This window comes from Pongo pygmaeus, chromosome 8, assembly GCF_028885625.2.
Source record: "Pongo pygmaeus isolate AG05252 chromosome 8, NHGRI_mPonPyg2-v2.0_pri, whole genome shotgun sequence".
In the NCBI taxonomy this organism is placed as follows: Eukaryota; Metazoa; Chordata; class Mammalia; order Primates; family Hominidae; genus Pongo; species Pongo pygmaeus.
In genome coordinates, this window is record NC_072381.2 from 128,877,261 (window position 1) to 128,895,822 (window position 18,562).

At 47.4% G+C, this 18,562-nt stretch overlaps 1 long non-coding RNA gene across 2 annotated transcripts; it reads right to left on the reverse strand.

The window, feature by feature from the left end:
• Positions 1 to 463: 463 nt before the first annotated feature.
• On the reverse strand, positions 464 to 16,880 carry LOC129006070 (uncharacterized). 2 transcript variants are annotated; one of them, XR_008491903.1, is made up of 4 exons: positions 16,736 to 16,880; positions 13,465 to 15,389; positions 12,911 to 13,199; positions 464 to 1,027 (listed from the first exon to the last, which is right to left on the reverse strand). It is a non-coding gene; the product is annotated as an uncharacterized LOC129006070 (long non-coding RNA). The 2 variants fall into 2 exon arrangements; XR_008491902.1 differs by lacking the exon at positions 464 to 1,027 and adding an exon at positions 8,408 to 9,194.
• Between the last annotated feature and the right edge of the window lie 1,682 nt (positions 16,881 to 18,562).

The following is an 18,562-nucleotide window of genomic DNA, read 5'->3' on the forward strand; positions in this document are numbered from 1 at the left end:
ACTAAGACATTTTGTATTTTTCAAAGCACTTTCAGATACATTAACTTAAGCATCATAGATAACTTAAGTTTTACATTATCACATTAAGATACATTCTTATGTTTTATGTTACTACGATGAGGACTAAGCAGGGCAGATATTATTATTTTCCTCTGACAGATGAGGAAAGCCAGGAACAGAGAGGGCAAAGCTTTTAACTTAAGTCACACAGCAAGACAGCGGGGCAGACTAGGCCTGGTGTCCTTGCCACTGCACTTGTTGCCTTAACTTTTGGTCATTCCAAGCCCTTGCCTGGTCTGTTCTTTTCAAAAAAGAGAGCAAAATGGCTGGGAATTTGCTATTGCCACCCATTAGGTATTTTTCTCTTGAATACCAGACTTTGAATTGACTTGCTTCTTATCCATCACACCCCAACCCCCAATTTCCAAAAGGAGAGGTATGTTAGTAGGAGATTATAACTCACCTTAATTGAGGGCCAGGTACTATAGTCATTGCTTTATGTCTTATGGACTTAACATCAGTCCTATTAGGTAGGTGGTAAAAATCCCTATTTTGTAGAAAAGGCTGCATCGAAAGTCTCTAACAATGCTTGGCATGCAGCGAGTACCTGATGAGTAGTTATTGAATGAATGAGGTTGGAGAGATTAAGTTGCTTTCTCAAGTCACACAACCAATAGGTGGAGTCTAGCTCATTACCAGTCCCAGGAACTTTCCTAGCATGGTGTAACCCCCACCAGCCCTTTCTTGGGGTCTGTCTTCTTTGTCATCAATGCTGGATATGGGCGTAGAGTGGTGTTCACTTGGTGTCCATGGACTAAAGGAAATCTCACGCCTCCCCAGTGAGGCCCTAAGTCTCTGAGTGATCGGCTTGTCTGTGGCTGCTCCCAAGTGTCACCAGCCATCCATCCACAGGGTCTCATCCCAGCCTCACTGGGTGGACACAGGCAGGTGGACACTTCACTCCACGTGTCATCCCCATGTGGGTGCTGCCCCCATGAGCCACCATCCTGACCACCCAGACAGTGACCTGCAAAAAAGGAAAGACACACACGGGGGCTTAGAATCATGATGGTCCAGCAGGCCCCGATCTCCTTTTTAAAGCATGGCAGTTGACAGCTTGCTCCCTACACCTGCACTGCCAAGGAGCAGCGAGACTTGCTGTCAGGCCAGAGGAATTCACTGGACAGAGAGTCACCCCAGGACCCAGGAAGGCATCTCCAAGAAGAGCCTGGTGAAGGTGACCCTGACATTCTGCATCCTTAAGTCAGCGAAGGCACAGGCAGCTGTGACCCCCAGAGCCCACACATGTTTCTGTGACTGAGGCTGTTATGACTGTTAAAGGTGGGGTGTTTCCTTCAACTCAAAAAAAAAAAAAAAAAGTACACAAGACCTCAAGGCACAGAATAAAAATTGGCCCAGGCTTTTGACAAGCAGCTAAGGAGAAGAGGAGGACAGTGAGGGGAGGTTGTCCATTAATATCTGTGGCCTACATGAGGTGCTTTGCTAGGGCATCCTCCTTTCAGCTGGTCAGCCTCAGCTCTCTTGAGTATGACATGTCACAAGTGCTGGAGATGCACAGACAAGCAAGCCCTGGTCCCTGCATGTATAGAGCTCAGGGTCCCATGTGAAAGGCAAATGAACAAACAGGCAACCAGACTTGAATGAGAAGGCCAAGGAATTCACTGGACAGGGCCCTCCTTATCCTTCCCCGGCCCAGTGGGGAGGGGGGTGTCCTGGGAGATGGGACATGAAAGATAGGATTCTGTTGGGAGAGCAGAAGTTAGCTAGCCAAAGAAGGGGGATCTCAAGTTAACAGGGGCTACATTCCAGCTTGACGGGGTGAGGAGTTTTAATTTAACCATCATAACAATCTTAGGTAACAGGGTCTATTACCACCCCCCACTTTTTTTTTTATTATACTTTAAGTTCTCGGGTAGATGTGCAGAACGTGCAGGTTTGTTACATAGATGTACACGTGCCATGGCGGTTTGCTGCACCCATCAACCCGTCACCTACATTAGGTATTTTTCCTAATGCTATCCCTCCCCTAGCCCCTCAACCCCCAGACAGGCCCTGGTGTGTGATGTTCCCCTGCCTGTGTCCATGTGTTCTCATTGTTCAACTCCCACTTATGAGTGAGAACATGTGGTGTTTGGTTTTCTGTTCTTGTGTTAATTTGCTGAGAATGATGGTTTCCAGCTTCATCCATGTTCCTGCAAAGGACATGAACTCATTCTTTTTTATGGCTGCATAGTATTCCATGGTGTACATGTGCCACATTTTCTTTATCCACTATATCATTGATGGACATTTGGGTTGGTTCCAAGTCTTTGCTATTGTGAATAGTGCCACAATAAACATACGTGTGCATGTGTCCTTATAGGAGAATGATTTATAATCCTTTGGGTATATACCCAGTAATGGGATTGCTGGGTCAAATGGTATTTTTTTTTTTTTTTTTTTTTTTTAGATGGAGTCTCGCTCTGTCACCCAGGCTAGAGTGCAGTGGCACAATCTCCGCTCATTGCAAGCTCCGCCTCCCAGGTTCACACCATTCTTCTGCTTCAGCCTCCTGAGTAGCTGGGACTACAGGCGCCCGCCACCATGCCCGGCTAATTTTTTGTATTTTTAGTAGAGACGGGATTTCACCCTGTTAGCCAGGATGGTCTCTATCTCCTGACCTCGTGATCTGCCCACCTCGGTCTCCCAAAGTGCTGGGATTACAGGCGTGAGCCACTGCGCCAGGCCCACAAATAGTATTTCTAGTTCCAGATCCTTGAGGAATTGACACACTGCCTTCCACAATGGTTGAACTAGTTTACACTCCCACCAGCATTGTAAAAGCATTCCTATTTCTCCACATCTTCTCCAGCATGTGTTGTTTCCTGACTTTTTAATGATCGCCATTCTAACTGGGGTGAGATGGCATCTCATTGTACCACACCCTACTTTGAAACAGAAGTATGGAAAGACTCCATAACTTACCAGTGGACAATACCAAGCCGGCAATACCAAGCTGGGAAGTAAGGAACCCAACAATGAGAACCCGGTTCATGAGTTCAAAGCCTGTGTCTTCTCTATTCCTTCGTCCTTCATATGCTTCTCTCTCTAAAGGGTTGCGGAATTTGGCACAGAGGTAGAATCATCTTCATCTTGTTAGTGGGAATCATATCTTCTTCCATGTGGAAATCCCAGGAGCTGATTGAGGTTGAAGGACTAGTGTGAAATCCACACCCCAGAGTCCTTCTTCAGGCACCCCCTGCTCCCGATTGCTCTGAGGGGAAGTTCATGGAAACCTATAGCACCCTGGGTTTGAAGCTTCTTGATTTTGATACTATGGACATGGCACATGTGGAGAACTCCTAGTATCACTGGAGACTATGGGAGAGATGGAGAGGAAAACAATGGGCAACTTGGACTTGACCCTGAGGGTAACAAAGTCTTTGCAGTTATCAAACAAGGGAATGCCTCCCACTTGCCAAGACTGTGTCTCAAACACTGCCTTTGAATTGCATCTTTCTTTCAAAATAGTCCAGATTTGCTGTTAGAGAATTACATTTTATATCTGCTGTCTTGAAAAGAATGGATTAGGCCGGGCACAGTAGCTCACGCCTGTAATCCCAGCACTCTGGGAGGCCAAGGCGGGTGGATCATGAGGTCAGGAGATTGAGACCATCCTGGCCAATATGGTGAAACCCCATCTCTACTAAAAATACAAAACACGTTAGCCAGGCATGGTGGCACATGCCTGTAGTCCCAGTTACTCAGGGGGCTGAGGCAGGAGAATTGCTTGAATCCAGGAGGCGGAGGCTGCCGTGAGCCAAGATCATGCCACTGCACTCCAGCCTGGGTGACAGAGTGAGACTGTCTCAAAAAAAAAAAGAATGGGTTAGAAGAGAAAAGGACTAGAGGCAGGAAAACCAGCTAGGAGGGTTTATAGTAACATAGTGAAAGACGACAGCGGGGACCAGGGAAGTGGCCATGGGGTGGAGCGTAAGAGGGGTTGGGCGTGGAAAATATGGAGGGGTCAGACACAAGTGGGCTTGCTGACCAAGTGAAAATGCAGTAAGTGAGGGAAGGAGAGGTTAGGTCTGACCCCCAGGTTTTGGGTTTGGGTGGTTGGGTGGATGGGAAGGCCATTTACTGAGGAGCAAATTGAGCAAGGTAGAGGGGTGTACAATGAGGAGTTGAAGTTTGGACAGCCTTGTTTGAAGCATCAGTGAATAATCAGAAGAGATGTCCAGGGGGCAGTTAGGTACCAAGATCTGAAGCTCAGGACAGAGTTAGGTCCACGGAGAGCAGTCGAAGCCATGCCATTGCTGCTTGGAAGAAAAAAAAAAAAAGAAAAAGCTACAAGCTAGGCTGACAGCCTCTTGGATGGCATCAGACAGGCAGGTTGGTAGCACTGAGTTCAGCCACTGTCTACTCTCAGTGCTGATGTCTTTTGTGCCAGGTCCAGGGAAAGAAAGTGGTGGCCTGGAGCCCACTCTCTGCCATCCTGCACCCTTGGCTGAATGCCAGGCATCAAGAATGGTACCCTAGCCCCCTTTGGATTTCCTGGGTTTTGTTGGGCCTGAGTCACCACCTTAGTGTTATTTAAATCTAAGGTTTTGAATTGAATGTTATTAAATGCCTCCTCAACCACATGATACTTGTGATGGGCCATAGTGAATGGGGGATTAGGCAGATAAATTGCCATTGTGATTCTAAAACTATCATCAGGTTTGCTAAGGACAATAATTATGTAGCTTACAGTGTTTGGAAATATTGCCTAAATCTCCTCCCCACATGTTGTTTGTGATGGAAAACAATTAGACAAAAGGTCCTTTTGGTAAAGCTGCCTGGGATTCAGATCGGCTTGATGAATGGGCTTTCTCCCAGACCCCGAGCATTTGTTAGAAGTAAATTATATGTTATTTCAAATCCAAAAGGTCTGCCTCCCCATGTTTATTGGGATAAATTAAATCTTCTAAGGAGGGTAAACAGAAGGCCCTGATAATTATTTGCTTCTGTATAATTTAAGCTGAAAAGGATATCACCAAGAGGAGGATGGGGGATAGAAACACCCTGCATTGTGCCCACCACAGAGAACGCACAATAGGGAAATTTAATTTGATACTGATCTACACGCATCATATCAAGTTGGGATGGGCAGCCATCTCTAGAGCTGTTTTCAAATGGGTCTTTTCAGTTGCAAATTTCAACTGAAATCATCTTGATTTGCTATTTGAGAATTAAATTTTATAATTTCAAGGGGCTTCCTTGCAGAGGGAATGCTGCTTCTCTCACCGGACAGACTTCCTGTGCTCATGAGACCAGGATGAGGCCTACCCCAGCCTTGCCTCACCCCAGACACGAAGCCTGCTGTATCAGCATTGGTAGGAATCCAGTAATTAATCCATCTACTCACATATCCATCCACCCACATCCATCATCCATCCATCCATCCATCCATCCATCTATCCATCCATCCATCCATCCATCCTCCCTCCCTCCCACCCTTCCACATATCCACCCATCCACCCACCTACCCATCCATCCATCCATCCATCTTTACCCATCCATCTGCACATCTGCTCACCATTCTGCAATACTTATTGAATTTCTCTGTTGAATGCTGGTTCCCCAAATAACATCAACACAAGCTGTTGATAACAACAAAGCTGTTTATTGCTCACTGTGGTAAGAAAGAACGCGACCTCTACAGAGTTTTGGTAACCTCTGGAATAGAAGGCAAGGTTGGAATTTACTGAGAATTGACAGTTTGGTTTGGGGGGATCTTTCAGTGTGGGAAGTGTGGGAAGGCTGTATTAGGATTAGCTAAGGATCATTATACAACAGTTCAGGATTGATGGAAACAGTGAGGTGAGTATTTTGGGAGTGAAGGATTTGAAGTGTCTTAGGGTGAAAACTGTCTGTTGACAATTCCCATTGAAGAGTTGATGCAATTTGGGGAAGTTTTTCTAATGAACAATCAAGTCATTTGCCTGGGCAAGAGGCTTCCAGAAAAGACAAGTCATGCTAGTGAAAACAATGGGACTCACAGACCTGTTCATGTAGACAGGTGTAGTTTTGGTTCTCTGTGCCCAGGCTGAATGTGGTGTAGACAGGTATTGTCCACACCTCCATGGTGTCTGGCTCACCATTGTCTCACCAGTAAAGCCGTGCCAAAGTAGCCAGGACCCCACATGTCAGAGATTCTCATAAGTGGGAGAGAGAGGTGTTAATGAGCACATAACTGCAGAGATAAATGCATAGGAGAGTGTGATATAGCAGGTGGATGTGACCTAATCAATGAGATCAAGAAGGCCTCCCTGAGAGAGAGGTGCTTAAACAGACATCTCCAGCTGACCTGGAATGAACTAGAGGTAGCATGCAGTGGGCTGGAGGGGAGGGTGCCCAAGTGGGACCTCAGGGGAATCTGAGTCCAGCTGAGGTACTGGGTCAGGTGGGAGCAGCTCTGCTGGGATTCCATCTCCCTGGCCTGTCTTTGAGTCTCTGTCCTGCATCCCAGCCCAACACCCTAGGGAAATCCCCAAGCATCACCAGGAAGCTGCCTGGCAACTTCCCTCTGGCTCAGGGGCAGGGGGTAGATTGTGCCTGCAATGGTGCTGTGCACTAGGCCGAGGGAGAAGCAAGGAGGGGAGGGGAAAGAGGCAAGCGACTGCCAGCCCTGGTCAGCATCCCTAGCATCCCAGGCCAGGAACAGCTCCTTGTCTTGATCTCTGCCTGGCGCCTGCCCCAGGATGTCATCTGTGCTGCGAGGGGCCGGGCCAGTGTCCAGGCTCAGGTTTCACGGGCCAAGCCTGTGATAACATCTGGCTCTTGGGGTCCCAGGCCAGTGACCTCTTAGGCTCCCTGGTGCCTGGCAGTCTGCAGGGAAAGTTTCCTCTGCTCCTCAGCTGACAGGCATCCTTTGCTGATCTGCAGGGATTCGGGGTTAGCCCAGCTTCCTGGCACCTCCCCAAGGGACTCGGTCTCCTTCACACAATGGTTTTGCAAGGTCCTGCCCCAGGGCTCTGCCGGGCTCAGCTTTGAAAGAAAATGCCATTCAGCATCACCAATCTATGCCCCTTGGCCTGAGCAGCTGTGCAAGGACTGACCTACAAAATCCTAAATGTTACTGTTTTGGCTTCTGTGGTCAGCCTTAATCATCACTGGTGGAGCTGAGAGACATTTTCTAGGGTCCATTAGTAAATGCTGAAAGTGCCTTGTGATGCTTCTCCATGGGCAGGGTGGTTCCGTGGCACAAGCTGATGCAGCCCTTGGCTGGCAGCATTAGCCCCATTGAACAGAGGAGGTGGGCAAGCCTGGTGGTTGTTTCCCAATGACATGCCCCTGGAGATGGGGACTTCATGATGCCCGCCTACCACCTGGCCTGACTGAGAGGCATGGGATTGGAATCACTTGTGCCAGATCTCGGTTCAAATCCAGGCCCTGTCTCTTCCTCTGTCCCTGAGCAAGTTGCATTCCTTCTGGATTCCAGGGGGAAAGCCACATCGAGAACTGTGGTGTGTCATGGACCTTCCGTAAGTCAGGGCCAGAGAGCTCATTGTCATGCCTAGACCACGTGTGTCAGAAATGCGGCTGAGTCGAGGAAGCACGTCTCTTGTTTTTAAAGAGTGGTCACGTGCCTCTCTTCCCCACCTTCATCTCCTCCGGGGCCTGCACCTGCCGCCCTCTGTGGGGAGCTTTGCCGGCTGCCTCTCCCCTTGTTTCTGGTTCTCCTCGTGCTCAGTGTCTCTGCGACACTGGGCACAGCCTCCTTTTTGAAGCTCCATTTCCTCTGGGGGAACACTTCCACCCCTTCTGGTCCTCCTTTCGCTGGAACCGCCCTGCCTGTTCCTTCAAAGGCTGCTCCCTCACCCTGAACCTTCAGGGATGCTCCTGGCCTCGCGGGGACCTCCTCTCCCCTTCCCCTTTCCTCTTTCCACACCAGTGGTTCTCAAAGTGTGGCCCCCAGACCTGCGGCCAACATCTCCTGGGGTCTTGTTAGAGCTGCAACTTCTCTGGCCTTCCCCCAGCCCACTGGAGCAGAAACTCTGGGAGTGGGTCCAAGACCCTGTGTGGTCCACTGGCCTGGCCTGGCCTGATGACCCTGACAGCCTTCCTAACCTGCGATAAGGGAATGATGCCCGAGTCTCTCTCTCTAGCCTGGACCTTCCCTCCTTGTTCCCAGTGATTTTTATGAAAGTTCAGCACTTTCTCAGGATGATGAACGAGATTCACAGAAAGAGCTAGATGAAGTCCTGGGGACAGGTCTATTGGCACAAGCCTTTCACTTTGATGATGGCAGTCCTAGGCCATGGAAGGGTTAAGTGGCTGTGTGATGCACACAGCGTCTCGTCCAAAGGGGCCTTTCCTTTTCAAGCAGGTAGACTCTGTCTCGAAATAATCCACAGGCTAGGGAGGTTGAGGTGTTTATTTCATTGGCATGGACATCAGGAAGACCCAGGCCAAACTCTCCTTCTCTGTTTCTGGAGCCTGCACAGTGTCTGAGACCTCCCTTCACACTTGGACAGAGTGCTGCTCTCAGAAATCCACCCAGAATGAGGGCCGCCCATTGATTTCCGTTAGAAAACACAGTGTTAATGAATGAGGATTACTATTCCTCAATATGTTCCCGCACTAATAAGATTCTGATGAGATACTAATTAGTCCCCTCCTTACAAGCCTGTTAAAAATCTCCTGGGCCATCCTGCACTGTGCTCTGTATACCTGGTCTAACAGGCCCCTCAAAAGGCAAAAGCTGCCAGGAGTCGAGGCTTGTCTGGGCCTCCTTGGGAAAGCTGCTTTCCTGACAGGCCTGGGCTGCTGTTGGCATGGCCACGGGATCAGGCATGGGTCAGAGCCGGGGTCAGAGGACAGAGATCAAATGTCGGCACTTGGGGCCAGGGCAGGGCCCATGACACACAAATGATGTTATTTTCCTAAGTGGCTCATCTTCCAGTCCAAGCCTAATTCCAGGGAGGGGAGGTGTTCAAGGGGCAGCAGGGATAGGGGTTTGGAGGCTGGGATCTGGATTGGCGTGGGAGGTTGCCATCTCAGTCCTCCAGGAGCTGCTGTCACCTCCCGCAGGGGAGGCGGCACACACGAGCCACAGGAGTTCGGAGTCTCCAGAAGAAAGGCCGGGGTGCAAGCTCAGTGGCACGTCGCGGAGGTGCTTCCTGTCTTACACATTTTCTCCATCCCTCCTGCACCAAGGAAGGAAGTGCTACTTTTAAAACTTGAGATGAAATTTATATAATATAAAATTGACCATTTTAAAGGGAACGATTGGGTCGTATCTAGTACATCACAGTGTTCTACAGCCACCACCTTAAAACACTTGCATCACCCCAAACAAAACCCTGTACCCACTGAAGAGTTTTTTCCATTTCTCCTCCTAGCCTGGCAATGACCATCTGCCTTCTGCTTCTGTGGATGCACTCATTCTGGATATTTCATGGGAACAGAGCTATACAACGCATGTGCTTTCATGCCTGGCTTCTTAGCATGTTTTCAAGGTTCATCCATGCTGGCTTATGTGTCAGAACTCCATTCCTTTTTATGGCTGAGTCATATTCCATTGTGTGCACAGACCACAGTTTGTTTATCTGCTGAAGGACACTTGGGCTATTTCCACCCTGGGACTTGCTATTTTTATTGGTATTTCACAGATAAGAGAATTCAGAGTTGGACTCTCTCTCAAGTTCACCCAGCCAGTCAGTGTCAGAACTGAGTATTAACTTGGCCTTTGAAGTCTCCACTCTCTCCCCTCCACAGGGATGAACAGCTTATCCTGGGTTAAAAGGGGGAAACATTCTTGTTCTCTGGCACTCCTGCCCTGTGACTCTGTAAGGAAGAGGTTTTTTGGTCTGTGTTTTGAATACCATTGTTGAGGTAGATAATGAGAATCCTCAGAGAAGGTTAATCTCTAATTCAACAGAAATGACCTCACCATGATGATACTACTTCTTCTTTTAAAAAATCTTGCTTATTGAGGTGTAAGTTATATGCAATAAAATTCACCAATTTCAAGTGTATAATTTGATAAATTTTGACACATGTAGGCAGTTGTACAACCATCTCCATAATCAGATGGAAAGTATTCCCATCACCTCGCAAAGTAATATGGTTTGGATTTGTCCCCTCCAAGTCTCATGTTGGAATGTGATCCCCAGTGTTGGAGGTGGGTCTGGTGGGAAGTGGTCGGGTCATGGGGGTGGATTCCTCATGAGCGGCTTTGTGATGCCCTTGTGGTAATGAGTGAGTTTTGGCTCTATTAATTCACGTGAGATCTGGCTATTTAAAAGAGCCTGGCATCTCTCTTGTGCTCTCTCTCTCTCACCATGGGACACACCTGCTCCCCCTTCACCTCCCACCATGAATGGAAGCTTCCCAAGGCTCTCACCAGAAGCAGATGCTAGGGCTATGCTTCTTGTAAAGTGTGTAGACCCATGAACCAAATCAACCTCTTTTCTTTATAGATTACCCAGCTTCAGATATTCCTTTATAGCAATGCAAAATGTACTAACACACTCCTTTATAGACTTCCACTCCAAGCCTGGGCTTCTATTTAGCATAATGCTCTAAAATTCACTCCTGTTATAGCCATCAGTAGTTTACTCCTTTATTGCTGAACAGTATTCACTTATTTGGATACCCCACAATTTATCTTTTCCCCAATCAATAGACATTTGCATTACTTGCCATTTTAGGCTATTATGAATAAAGCTTCTCCAAACATTGGTGTATAGCTTTTGTCTGGACTCAAGAGTGAAATTGCTGGGTCCTATGGTAAGTATGTCATCGTATTTCTGCTCAGAGAGGTGGCTTCCTGCAACCAGATTTCTCTTCAGGATCCAGATGGGTCCCAGGGACCCTAAAACAAGGCCCCTAGGTCTGTCCTTCCTGAGAAGGGAGAATGTTATATATGGTGGAAATAAGGAAATGGTCAAAGTATGATTTTCTGAATTTCATGGTGTATTGCTGTACCAAAAAAAATCTCTTCTTAGGATCATGATGCTTAAAGAATAAAGAGAAGAAAGCTCACAGGGGATCTGCTTGATAGATGAAGTACATTAACCACTTAGTGAGTGGGTTCCAAAATTATTACAGTCTGGTTGCTCATTTAGGATGGAAGCAGGTCTCTCTGGGGAAGGTAAGGTCTGAGTAAAGGTTGGAGTATACCTTCCTACAAGCAGCTCTCAGAGAAGCTGGCTCAACCATCAGGGCAGAGATCTGGAGGTCCAGTGTAAGGACCCTCCATACTAGGGGACTGTGCTGGAGCTGGTGATTAGCCCCGAGGCTAACAGGGTGTCACCCAGTTGCATCGGAGCTCTTGGTGTTGGAGAAGCAACTGTGATGGCAGACACACTGGTTATCTTTAGAAGCAGCCAACAGTGTAGACTACCACAGCCTAAGCTCTCCAAATGTTCATTAAACTCTTGGTAACAGAATATGTATTCTGAAGTCCAGTAGTTGAGGTCCATAACTCACAAATGGGAATTCTGATAAGGTTTGACATCACATTCCTGAGAGGAAGGGAGTTCACTCCAAGTTTTCACACAGAGGGTCTGATGAGATGTTCCATTCTCAAAGGGAGTGTGGAATACACAGTAAAACATATGTCATTCACATAGCAAACTATGTAAGTGCTTGAGATCATTTCAAAATGGCATCAAAGGAAGGCCTGTGCTTTGCCTGCGGGTTAAGGTCTAGCTGTCCTGGCCTGGAGTAATCTCATGGTGCTCAGAGGTTGGTCATTAGGCCTCCCAATGACACAGGCAGTTGGGAACTGGGGATAAAACTAGCATTTAAAAAACTTGCATCTTGATATTCTGAGCCGATGACCTAGAGCAATGGTTCGGTATGCAATGGCTCTTTTTAAGAGCCTTCATCAAAGGGCTTCCTCCCAGGTGCCCCTGGGTCCCTGATGGTGGCAAATGGCCCGTGTTCTTTTTTCTTAGTAAAGTGGGTCTCATGCTAGATTAAAATTTCTGGGTGCTGAGGTGAGGAGGTAAGGCCACTTCTCACTACCTAGCTGGAAGGCAGTTAAGTTCTTCCCAGTCAATAGGCCTCTATCGACCTGCTGTTAGAATTTTACTAGGCTGGGGAATTGTGAGATCTGTACATTGTTTGAAATGGAAAAGGGAAATGAGTTAGGGAAATGTCCAGGCAAATGTCTGTGTGTTTGGAAACAGAGCTATTCTCCTCCAGGTCTTTTCTAGTGGGGTCATTTGCATGCCCATCTGATAGCAGGGGCACAGCCAGGCCCAGCAGATATAACCCATCTGGACCTTTGAATGAAAAATAAACATTGGCTTCTTTTAGTTTCCAAAGGTCATTTGCATAAAAACTTGCAGGATTTCCAAGGCCTTGGCAGTGGACTGGAGAGTGAGAGGTGGAGAAGAGGAGGTTTGCATGACGCTGGGACAGCAGAACAAAGCAGTTCAGGTTAACCCTTATTGCTTCCTTGTAAATTTGCAGAGATATGAAGTCCAGAGAAGTCAGGGTGGGGGCCCTGATCCTTGCTCTGGTTCCACTTCTAATTTCCCACTTGACCCCTTTGGACCTTAGTTTTCTCTTCTATAAAGTGAGTGAATGAGCCAGATCTCTGAGGTTGTTCATTCATTCAAGCCATTGACATTTCTTGAGAACATATTATGTGCCAGGCACTCTGCTAGAACAGTAAGATGCAACAGCACAGACAAGGTCCCTGCTTTCAAAGAGCTCCCAGCCCAGTGGGGAGTCAGATGGGCCAACAGACACCCAGCCTGCACTGTGACAATGGTGTTCAAGAAGAGAGATAAGCCTCGTGTTGGGGGATAGGAATGACCTAGGATGGGTGGCATAGGGTAAAGAAAGGTTTTCAGGGGTAAGAAATGCTACTTGCCAGTTCCGACTCTAAAGTCTCAGACTTACCCACCTGCCCTCTCTGAGAGTTCTTGATTGGAGATGATCTGGGGGATCATATCCAGATGACAGCCAGCATGTCTCTGATATTGACAGACTCCTCTTATAGGTGTAAGTAAAAAGTTCTAAGTGACATCTGCATCTGAATTAGGGCTGCCTTCTCCTCCCTGCTGTCCTCTCTCCTGGGTTCTCCATTAGATCTTCCAGAACAGAAACATGGAGTTCAGTTGGCAGTGGAAGTGATTTCACCCCAGCCTCGACCTTGATGTCTACGGGGCTGTGTCTCTGCTCAGGCCCAGCCTCTGGGTTTAGGATATCAGAGTAAAATGTTGATGTTATTTTAAGTGCATAAAAAGAAAAAAAGGTGGTAATTCTGGCAGAAATTACCCTAAGTTCATTTAAAACATCCTGTGCAAGAGTTAAAATCTAAAAGTAAAGAAAATAATTGCACATTTTGAAAAAAATACTAGCTGAGGCCCTCCCAGCCAAGAGAGAGGGTACCATCAGCAGAAAGAGCTCTGAATGGGATCAGGAAACTTGAATTCTGACCCTAGCTTTGTCTCTCACCAGGAAAGGCCTCCAGGACTGAGTTTTCCGATCTGTAAAATTCGCAGGTTGGACCAGGCAGGCTGCAGGTGTCTTTGGTGCACGAATCTGGGACTTGGTCAGCCGACGGGAGTATATTGTCTTTGGTGTAGCTGCTGGGGAAAACTTAATTCCTAGAATCCAGGAGAATGGGCTCCAGCTCAGCCAGCGCCAGTCAGATGACAGAATGAACCAGTGTGAAAGGAGAAGCTACTTCTGGCAGATGAATCGGTTTTTGTCCTTTTTGAAGGATCATGTTACACGGAGTTTCTCAAAGAAGAGCTGTTTTGGTGGGTGTTTCTCCAATTGGGTGTTTCCCCAAATGCTTGTGGGTGCATCATCTGCCTATGGACATGCCCTCTAAAGAATTTGTTCTACACCCAGATCCTTAGCAAGATGGCTTTATTGAAGAAACACAAGCTTTATCAGCCCCAAACAGTTGAGACCGGCCTCCTTTGGTCCCCTTCACCTTTAAGAATTCTTATTGTGACTGACTGCACTCTTCGGGCACAATTAATTAAATCAGTGGCCCTCTCATAAATTTAAAAATACATCTCTCATGTCTTTAAATCTCTGAATCCCAGCTGGGAAACTGAGAGGCGTGAAATACACAGTCATCACGTCACAGCCACGGACACCGCATCCCGGAGCTGTAATTCCGTGATAAATGTCTCCCAGCCACACGGCCACAGTTTGGTTATGCCCTAGAGGCGACGGGGAGGCTGGGAAGGAGAAGGGGTGGCTGGTTACTGGGCTGCCCTGCTGTGTGCTTTGGGGATTAGTGTAGACCAGAGGCTCAGACAGCAATGCAGGGCAAGGCCAGGGCTCTCTAGAAAATTCATAATAAAGTTGTCTTCATCTGTGGATTTGGAAAGAGATCCGGGGAATTTCACTAGGACTGCTGAAAGCAACATATGGGGGCTTGTGTTCTGCCCATTCCTCTGAGGCTGAAAGGAACAACCAGTGACTTCATGGCTTCTCCTGCCAGAAGCGAAAGGGCACAGCCCTGGACTGGCAAACACCCTCTCCAAACATGGCTTTACTGAGGATCTATGAAGCACCAGGCGCTGACCTGGGCATTACAGGTGCAGTGAGGACAAGTGGACCAGTCCTGCATAAGGTGGTTGACAGCCTGGAAGGGGTTCCAGGGCAGGGTGACCACAGAACAGGTGCTACTGGAAGGCACCCGTGGGCACCCTGCCAGGCTGGGATGGAGCCTCCAGGGGAAAGGACTTCAAGCTGATGCTAGAAGAGTGGAACGTTGCTAGGACTTTCCCAGGTAAAAGATAAGGACGAAAGGTGATGTGGGAGGAAGGAAAAGTGTTCCATGCAGTGGGGATGGAAGTGGGAGAGAGCGTGGCACAGACTTTGAGGAACTAGCGTGACTCAGACTGGGAGAGGATGGGGAGAAGGGCAGGAACTAGCCAGCTGCGATCTAGGCCTGGCACTGAGCTCCGGACAACCTAGATGCTGCCATCTCGGGGAGCTTAGATGGTGGGTGGGACTGAGTGGCTCAAGGGTGTAGGGCGGGGCTCCGGGCTGATAGCACGTGCCTTTGGTGCATTTTGGGAATTCACCTTATGACTCAATTTGAAACAGTGTTGAGGTTGAGGCTTTTCTGTCCCCTTTGGTTTCAGTAGATTCTATTCATTTTTATGATGATTCTTATTTATTTATTTATTTTCAGTTGATATTGCTCCCAGTTCACTGAGAATTGTATTTCACAAAACACTGTTTTCTGAACTCCTTGACTTTTCACCATTGCGAGTTGTTTTGTTTAGGACAAATGAGGGAAAGCCCCATGTCACACATGTTAATAAAATTGCAGGGCTCCTGATCTCCTGGTCTTCAGTGTTGCCAGGCAGTCCCGGGATGGAAGACCCAAGTGGGAGCAGCTTCAAGATGCGCTGTGGGGTGGAGTGGAAATTTATAAACCCTGTAATCTCTCTCTCCCAGTATCAATACGCATCTCATATCCTGCAGTTTGAATGCAGCACCTCACTCATTCTCACCGAATCCTGGAAAGGGAGTGCCTGTTTTCCCATCTCGCTGACCTCATCTAGGGCTCTGAGAGATCCCACAACCACCCAACGCGAGAAAGTGGAACAAGACTTGAGCCCAGGGACAGCACTCCCTCCGCCAACCACAGCACCAACATGGCGGGTGGGGAGAGTCACTGTGTAGCTCCAGCAACCATCACTCAAACTCCACCTTTTGATGGAGCTGGTGAAACCTGGGCTCCTGCAGAGAAGCAAACATGGCCTTGTATGTCCTGGGGGCCTTGAAAATGCCCAGGTGCTCATGCCATGCTGAAGGCTTGGCGCACAGAGGTGCAGTCAGAGCAGAGGGGGAGCTCTTTCTTTTTGCAGGTTCATGTGATTGCCCCAGTATTTCCAGACCCACCTGGCAAAAATGATTGGCCAAAACTGTTAATTTTAAACTTATTATTTTACCAGTGGAATTTTAAGATGATTTAAAAACAATTAAAGGCATATCTGTATTGATGGATGGGTAGGTAGATAGACAGGAGGTATAGATATGAATTATGTGCTGGGCTGACAATAGAAGAGAATGGGGCCTCACTACTGCTCCCCACCCCTTCCTCACTTCCTTCTTCCCTCCTTCCCTTTCCCCTTCCTTCTCATCTGGCCCCTGGGTCTGCATAAGCACCATATGAAAATATTCTTGAATCTACGTCTATTTTCAGCTTATGCTCGGTTCTTAGCATTAAAATAAACCCTGGCACCTCATTACACACTGTATGAAGCAGAACAGCCTTTCATTTTTAAAACTGTCTCCTTCAAGCTCCAAAAAGTGCTTTCTAGTTTCTGCAGGAAGCTACATGGTTTCTTGGGAAAAGCATAGGTTCTGGAGTCTGACAGGCCTGGGTTTAATCCCAGCTGGGTGGTGCTAAGTATTGACGATCTCCTCTTTGAGTGTCAATTCTTTCCTAGGCAAATATCCACCATGCAAAGATTTGTGCTTATTGAATTAGACATTGCATGTGATGTTTTCCTTTTCCCGGGTTCCTGGGTTTTAAAGTTCTGGTTCACTTGTCCATATTTTTTATGACTTTTGAATACCATATCCTCTCTGCTGCACCTCATCGCTACTCTTCCCTCTTTATAACCTAGACCTGGCTGAAGACAGAAGGAATGCCCTTTGCTTATTCTGGACTGTTCTGATTCTATAAAGCTGGTGCCTAAAGCAGCCCCCTTATTTTTTATTTCTTAAAGCTAATTCTGACTCTGACCTTTCATTGAAGTGAGCAGGCACCAACATGGTGCCTTTAGACTCTGCTTGCATGGGGTCTCCAGTGGGCGGGTGGTGAGCAGAGCCCCCTAGGCCTCAGAGCCCCCTCCTCTGGGGCTTCTGCTCTAGGCAGCGCTCTGTGACATCATCAATCACCCGCCACAGCAGCCCCCACCCCAGCCCCCTCACTTCTCTCTGCAGGTTACACCACCCCCAACCTGGACCCCATCCAATAGGCTCGTGGTCCCTGATGGTCCTGGACCACTGATTTGAGGCCTTTCTGCTTCCTTTGATTCAGTCTTTGGCAGAGACCCAGGAGCAGGAGTCCTTGATGGCACCTGGCCCTTTCTAGTCACCGACAAGGGAAACCTGAGAAACCATTCTCAGAAATGGAACTAAATTGTGAGTGAATCTGTCCCCATCTGGAGAAGAGAGGAAGATTTGGGGCAGCAACAAAGGCTCCTTTGATTTCTGTTAATTAACTACTTTGGACTCTGGGGGTCTGGAGTGGCTTGCGTTTGACACACAAAGAATCCAGGGCAAGGATGATACCCACGCATAGGGTGTCTGCACTGGAAAGGGCTCCGTGTATTTACCTGTAGGGCAATTCAATTAAAACTCAAGAAAAGGGTAAATCTATGAGATTAGCTCCAGGAACAATGGCGCTGATTGTGGCTGGCCCTCACAATCCCTATGAAAGCAGATGTTAAACAAATATTTTGATGCCTCCAATCAGCCCCAGTGTGAATCTCCTGTTTTTGTTTTTCATTATCTCCAGAGATGGGAATGCTACAGTCTTCATCAGTAGCCCACTTTGGTGATCTATTTAAAATTGGTGATCTATTTAAAAGACTCCATAGAGAGAACTTGATTGTAAATATCCAAATGGAGGGGCACGATTCATTAATATAGAGACATTCTGGGGTTGTCCATTCAGCCTTTGCTCCTCCCCATTCTCAGAAGCACCCTTCATTACTGAAGAGGTTTCTTGAACGTTTGTGGCAGGCTCAGGGGGAAGAGGAGAGGTAGAGGGGGAGAAGTGTATAGACTGGGGGCTGGGGGCAATATTGTTGGGAGGACCCTCAAAGGAAGCCACTGGAGTCTTCTAGATGTTTGGAAGAGAGGAGTAGTTGAGCAGCTGCAGTGTGACACAATAGAAAAGGAATTTAAGAAGTGTCCTGGGCCATATATTCCCTTCATGTATGTATATATGTATGTATGTATTCATGTATGCATGTATGTAGGAATGAGTGTAAGAAGAAATGTATGTAGAGAAGTTGAAATGCTGTAATAAATTTTTGGTCGCCAGACCACGCTCATTTGACCATGATGCCATTCAGAGACTGAACCACTTGGGATCCAGCTTCACTGGGGTGACACATACTTACCTACAGACTGACTTGGTGATTTTTCTGTTAAATTATTATTTTGTTTTTAATGAAGGAAGAATAAAACTTGGGATATTTTAAAGATACTGACATAAAAATAGAGAAAAGTGGATAGAATTTAATAAAACTTTGGAATTTGAACAGCATCCAAGCCTGCCTTTGAAATGGGATCATCACCTCTCCTCTTCCTGCCTTTCCTTTCCCCATCTGGGATGGATGCCAGGCTCTGCAAGGCAGAAGGCCCACCTATGCTGCCCATATGGGAGCCCCAGGGCCATTGCTTGGCACAGAGTAGGGCTTCAGTGTGTATTTTTTTAGTGATAAAAGGAAGGAATCAAAGAAATGTCAGGTTCTCAATGGCTGCAATTCTATGACCACATAAAAGAGGATGAAGCCCATCTTGTTTCCACATGAGGGTCTCTGAAAGCAAGAGTTTGAAC